At 44.1% G+C, this 6,000-nt stretch overlaps 1 protein-coding gene across 1 annotated transcript in view; it reads left to right on the top strand.

The window, feature by feature from the left end:
- Positions 1 to 3,497: 3,497 nt before the first annotated feature.
- The window catches only part of FAM107B (family with sequence similarity 107 member B), a 75,601-nt gene continuing 73,098 nt past the window's right edge, over positions 3,498 to 6,000 (top strand). Inside the window, exon 1 of the mRNA XM_032442107.1 lies at positions 3,498 to 3,551. The gene's annotated coding sequence lies outside the window, so the exon portion shown is untranslated. The remainder of the gene's footprint in view (positions 3,552 to 6,000) is intronic.

The following is a 6,000-nucleotide window of genomic DNA, read 5'->3' as shown; positions in this document are numbered from 1 at the left end:
AGTTTGAACAGGACCCTTGTCCCCATATTCCTACACTGGGGAAATGTTCTTCAGTTCCCTCGGAAAAAGGAGACATTCCTTCAGATGAAATCTGCTTAAACATGGCCCGAATATCCTGGCTCTATTTAGCGATGAGCCACATTTTTCAGATGCCTTGGATATGGCATCAGCTTCTGATAAAAAATGTCACATCTTGTGACCTCGTTTTTACTTTCTTCCCACTCAGAGCAGTTTGTATGTCTGGCAGCACAGTTCAGCAGCAGTTCCTGTACTTAATTCCTTGAGCTCATTGCAGGGGGGTTGGACTAGATGACCCTTAAAGGTTCCTTCCAACTCCAAGGATTCTATGTCTCCTTCTATTTTACAAGAAATGCCTCTCTTACAAAAATTCATTTTTAATATCCTAAAATGAAAATTCTTAGAATACAGTGCCCTTATCTCAGGCACCACTGTGTCATGATCTGCATCTTCCAGTATATCTAGACACTGTCTCCCTGAATGCTTCACAGCCTGAAACTTCCACATGCACTTACTGCAAGTGAAATAGTTTTGGAGGCTGAGAATAGAGCATTAATATCATAACCTAATCATTTATAAGCTCAAATCCAATCAAATCTCCAAGAGACATCTTGGCAACATTTCCAGACCTGCCACTGCAGAGTGTCATGAATACTGTTGTGTTGTTGTGTCATTTTGTTTTATTTTATCAGACATTAAAATTTTCCATTAAGGATCTTTCTATGGGTTAAGTTCAAATTGCAACAAGTGAATGGTGCTGTTACTGAGGTGGCAAAGCAGCTATCAGGCAGCTGCTCTGGGGATGAAAGATGAACAGGGCTGCATACACTGGGTGCAAGATCTTTGCTTGGAGATTATGAAGCTTCCTGCTTGCCATTGCGCTGATCACTGTCAGCTTTACCCTATTAATGTCTCTACAGGCAATATATGTTACAGAAGGTGAAATCCAGCGTGCTCCATAGCAGATGCAGCTGTGGAAAGCCAGGGAGATACTTAACAAAAGTTCTCTCCAGAGCAGACCAGGCTGAGCCTTCACCCAGTGTATCCCAGTTGCGTCACCTACTCTCCCACAGCCATTTCTTTTCCATTTCCTCCTCTTCACCCCCATGATTTCCTCTCTGATGTCTCTCCCCTTCCAACTCAGCCTTGCTAAACTGGTTTAATTCTCATTCACAGCCATGCTTCCCTACTGTGAGATTGTAAACAAACCTCCGAGCGGATGTGAATGTTCATTCCTTGCCCTCCACGCAGCTCCTTTGTGTAATTTCTGTCAAAACAATGCTGGATAACAGCAAACTGTTCTCAGACTTGTCACTTGAGAGGTTGTTGTTGTCAACAGGTTCTCCATAACCACCTCATCCATCCTCCTACTCCACTTGGTAGCTTGGGTGTGTGACAGATTTGCAATCCACACTGCATTTTTAATAAGCCTCTTTGGCCGTCAAAGGAGTCATTCTGAAAGTGAAGCTCAGCCCCTCTGACCTTTCTGAGCTTCCCTCTTATATTTAATCTGGAAATAGTACTCTGAAAGCTGAATGTGATCTCCTTGCTTTATGCTCTAGCAGCTCCTGCCTCGTGTCATTCCCGGGGCAGAGTCCTCAAGGCTGGATCACTCACATTCATTTCCATGGCCAGCTCATTGCTAAATATCCCACCAGACAGAGGTCTATCTAGTGATACATTTGTGGTTTACAACCTGCAGGAAGGCTGTAGTTATTTGCTTGTGGGTGGAAAACCAAGGTCTGGAGAGATGAAGTGGTTTGGCCTGACATTGTGCAGGAAATGTGTGGGGAGGAGAGGGTGAACCTGACCAGCAGGCTGTATGTTGGACCATACACACCTTCAGTACCATGTTCAGTTTTGAGACCCTCGCTATGAGAAAGACATGGAGGATGTCCATGGATGGGCAATGAAGCTGTGAGGGATCTGGAGCATAAGTCTTATGGGGAGAGACTGAGGGAAGTGGGGAGAGGGTATGGCCTCAAGTTGTGCCAGGGTAGGTTTAGGTTGTCTATTAGGAACAACTTCTCCGAACGAGAGGATGATTCTATGTTCTTAGTGGTCTTTTCCAGTCTTAATGATTCTTTGTCAACCTGTTGGTGCCATGGGCTGTTTTGAAAAACAATAAAGCAAAAAGTTCATACCTTATTTTAGATACAAGTGATTTACAGCGAGGCAGGGTTGCAGGCTCTGTGGTCAAAGCTGCTCTGAGTTACCCAGAATAAAATTAATCTCAGGTTAGCACCACAAAACCTGCAGCCATCGCTTGCCCAGATCTGTTGAATGTGCCTCTCTTTTTCCTCTTTTAAATCACATGGGCACTTCTAGCAAGGCATTAGTCGAACTGACTTGAAAGTGCTGAGAGAACAATCTTGACATCTGCTAGTTTTCAATTACATTTCACTAAGGTAATTGTAGACAAGCCTTCCCTGTATCTGGCTGCAGTCCTAGCAAGCTGTGAAGCTCCATCCATGTATCATCTGCTTATTGCCCAGCGCTGATTTATATCCTGGTAGAGAGCAGAGCCCACCTTCTGTCACTCAAGTCATCTGACAGCTTTATGTCTGGCCCATGGCAGTCTTTGCTGTTCATCCTAAGCTGTCTCCAGACTCACCTGTCTGAAGTGAATCTTTCAGATAGGACAGGTCACCACCTGGAGGAGCATCTCTAAAGCCTACAGGGCAAGCTTAGTGTAGACTTAAGGCAGACAAATCCCACCTCTGCCAAGCAATATAAGAAAGCTATTTCCACCATGTTGAATATAGCCACGTGTAATGGACAGACAGCAGTAGAGGCAACCAGGTTACTCCATTGCTAACAGTAACGCAGTTATGGGAAATACTGGATTCCTTCTCTTAACTAAACTTGAGATGACAAGGCAGATGTTTATCTGTGACCAGATCTTTCCTTCTGAATGTTGAGAACATTCCCTTCCTGAGGGACAAATTCTGAAGAAAAAACGACTCTGCCTTTTGCTTTGGCACCACTGGGATTTTCAGATGACTGGAGTTAGTATTTTAATAAGGCAGAGTTGAATAATTCTAGTAAAATTTTGTTTCTTTTCTGAAATGTATAGAGAATCTCTGTGTCTTCAGCTGAAACGAGATGAGCAATGTGGGTTTTTTACGCCAAAATTAAGTCTTGTGTTTTCATCTCCAGCCGACTACCACTCCAGTTTTGGGTTGGCTTTACGAGGCTTCATTTCTGGGCTTCAGACCCTCCATGAACATTAGTGGTATCATGGGGAAGTGAAGTCTGGCACAGAGCTGTTGGGAAGTTTGCTCTCATGGTAGGCATGAATTACAAAACTGTTAGATGAAAGATGCTTCTGATACAATTTGTGTTTCTATTTGTTATTGGTACCACTGAAAATCTTTTGTCTCTTTTTGACAAACATTTTAATCATGTGTACTTTCTCTGTTTTCTCTGCTTTCTCTTTGGAAATGCAACATAAAAGGAAGAAGAGGAGGAGGAGGAGGAGAAGTCACAGAAGGAGCTGGATTTGCCAGTCTTGGAGAATGAGCCCTCAGCAGGTAGACGTGGTGCATGGAGTTTGCTTCTTGTTGGTGGTGCCAATTTAAACTTGTCTTTTTATAAATGGATCTGATCCAGGATGATGACTTGATGACATTCAGATAGCAGCAAGTGAAACACAGATACATCTGAGATAACAGCCCTGGGACTTGTTATATGTCCATTACAGCCTGATTGTGATCCTGCAAGCTTTTTAGCACACTGTCTATGCCTGTATAAAGACAGGACAAGCATTTGAAGCTAATGCAATTTTAAAAGTCTTCAACCTCATCCCTTGCAAAAGATAATGACCATGGGTATATGCATATAGCAGCAGAGTCATGTTCTCTCCTGCAGTCTGTATGGCACAGACACATGTCCTTACAGGGAGAGTGGAGAGGAATTTGTCCATCTCCACATCTAGAAATGTCATTCTCTTTTCCCTAACAAGAAATGCTGGGCTGTGAAATTTATCTATAAAGTTCTGGATGTGAGTCACATCCAGGCTGCAGGTTGCTCACTCCTGTTTGGCAGAGCTGGCTGTGAAAATCATTGGCAGCTCCCAGAGCATCTGTTAAAAAGGTATCAGTGATGTCTGTTCCCTGCCATTCTGAGCTTGTTTTGGTGGGAAATTGCTCCTTATCCTACCCATGGCTGCCCAGACTTGTTTCTGGCAGTCCTGCAGACCTCCTGCTTCTAGAAATGCATTGGGAGGACTGGCCAACAGATATTCCCTGAGAAGACCTCAGCCCTGATAAGACATCCTTCATCATAAACATCATTGTCACTCATTGGGTCTCGCTCCTGCTCCTGCTTTGTAAACTCAGAAAGAAAGCAGAGGACTGATTAATTTGGCCCTGTGAATAATACAGGCCAGAGAGCATTTAAATCTGGGGCAATTTGGTAAAACAGTTTGGGTTCTGTTAGTCATACTTGATGGAACAGCTTGTTGGGTGGAAGGAATTCCAATTCAAAGCCCTCCCCTGGGGCATGGGCTCCATCTGCATTCAGCAAGAAGGGTTGAGATCCTACAAAAAGTAATCCCAGATAAATGCGCATTAGAACATCCACGTTTCACCCACAGACACACAGAATCACAGATGTGCACAACCTTTACAATTGCTGAGCATGCACTGATGGCAGCGGAGCTCTGCCTGTGAGGTTGGGCCCAGGGGTAGTGCTGCACAGCAGGATGGAGCTGCAAAGGGTTGTCACTGCACCGATGGAAAGCGGGTGGGAGAAAAAAGGTATTTCTGTCTTCCTTGTTCATGTCAGAGCTGAATCTTCCCTGCTTGGACAAGAAGGGCTTTGTGTGCCATGTCTGTGCCATGTCCCGGAGGCAGCATTGTAAGGCAGCAGCAGTGAAATGAAATGTTTCGCCGACGTATTTTTCACCCTTTGTCGGTTAGAATCAGCTGTGAGGTAGCTTTTATTTTCTGTGGCAGACAAACGAAAGCAAAGCTCCTGGCTCTTGCATTTGCAATCCAACAGAAACACTAATGAGCAGAGATGGAGAGTAGATGGAGATCAATACTGAGCTGAAGAGATGCCCTCTGGATTGTGATTTATCTCGATTCCACTGGAGAGAGAATGGAAGCAACATTTAGTTGATTTTCTGGGAAAAAGAGCAGCGAATATTTTCCATCTCAAATCTGAAAAGATCAGAAAACATGTGAAATACTTTAAACGTTGCAGACAGGATTGTGTGTCAGTTTAGTAAAATGAAGATCTGTGTTTTCCTGGCTAAAAGCAGAATGACGCCAAATGAAATGAAAATCGGTGAAGAGTCTTAAAACGAAACACACAACAAAAGGGTTATTTGTCATAAATATCTGAGCTAAACCCTGTTAATGAGCAGAAAGATACAAAGAAGAACTTGGAGGAAAGACTGATGCTTCAGGAACTCTCTCATGGTTGGTAGAGATGATTTTGTTGGTCTTCCTAACCTTAGAATCATGGAATTATAGAATCACCAAGGTTGGAAAAGACCTCTAAGATCATCCAGTCCAACCATCTACCTACCACCAATATTGCCCACTAAACCATGTTCCTTAGTACCATATCTACATGTTTCTTGAACACCAGGGACAGTGACTCCACCACCTCCCTGGGCAGCCTGTTCCAACACCTCACCACTCCTGAGAAGAAATTTTTCCTAATACCCACCTTGAACCTCCCTTGGTGCAACTTTAATCCATTACCTCTTGCCCTCTATTCACTTGCAGGATCAGGGCAGGCTGTCCCACTGCTCTCCAGTTGGCAGATCTCTGCTTAAAGATGAAGTGGCACAGGGATCCATGCTAACAGCTCTGGGATAAGGCTGTGTCATACAAACATGAAGTTTCTGCCACCTTCTCTGTGCTGTTTTGCTGCTGCACTTCCTTCACCAAGCCCATCGTTGGGCACTTTTCCTGGCACCAGCCATCAATACCACAGTGCTGGGGAAAGATAAACACCACGGAGCATCCT

This window comes from Coturnix japonica, chromosome 1, assembly GCF_001577835.2.
Source record: "Coturnix japonica isolate 7356 chromosome 1, Coturnix japonica 2.1, whole genome shotgun sequence".
NCBI classification, from domain to species: domain Eukaryota; kingdom Metazoa; phylum Chordata; class Aves; order Galliformes; family Phasianidae; genus Coturnix; species Coturnix japonica.
Note: the sequence above shows the minus strand (reverse complement) of the source record. Positions and strands in the feature narration are given on the sequence as shown.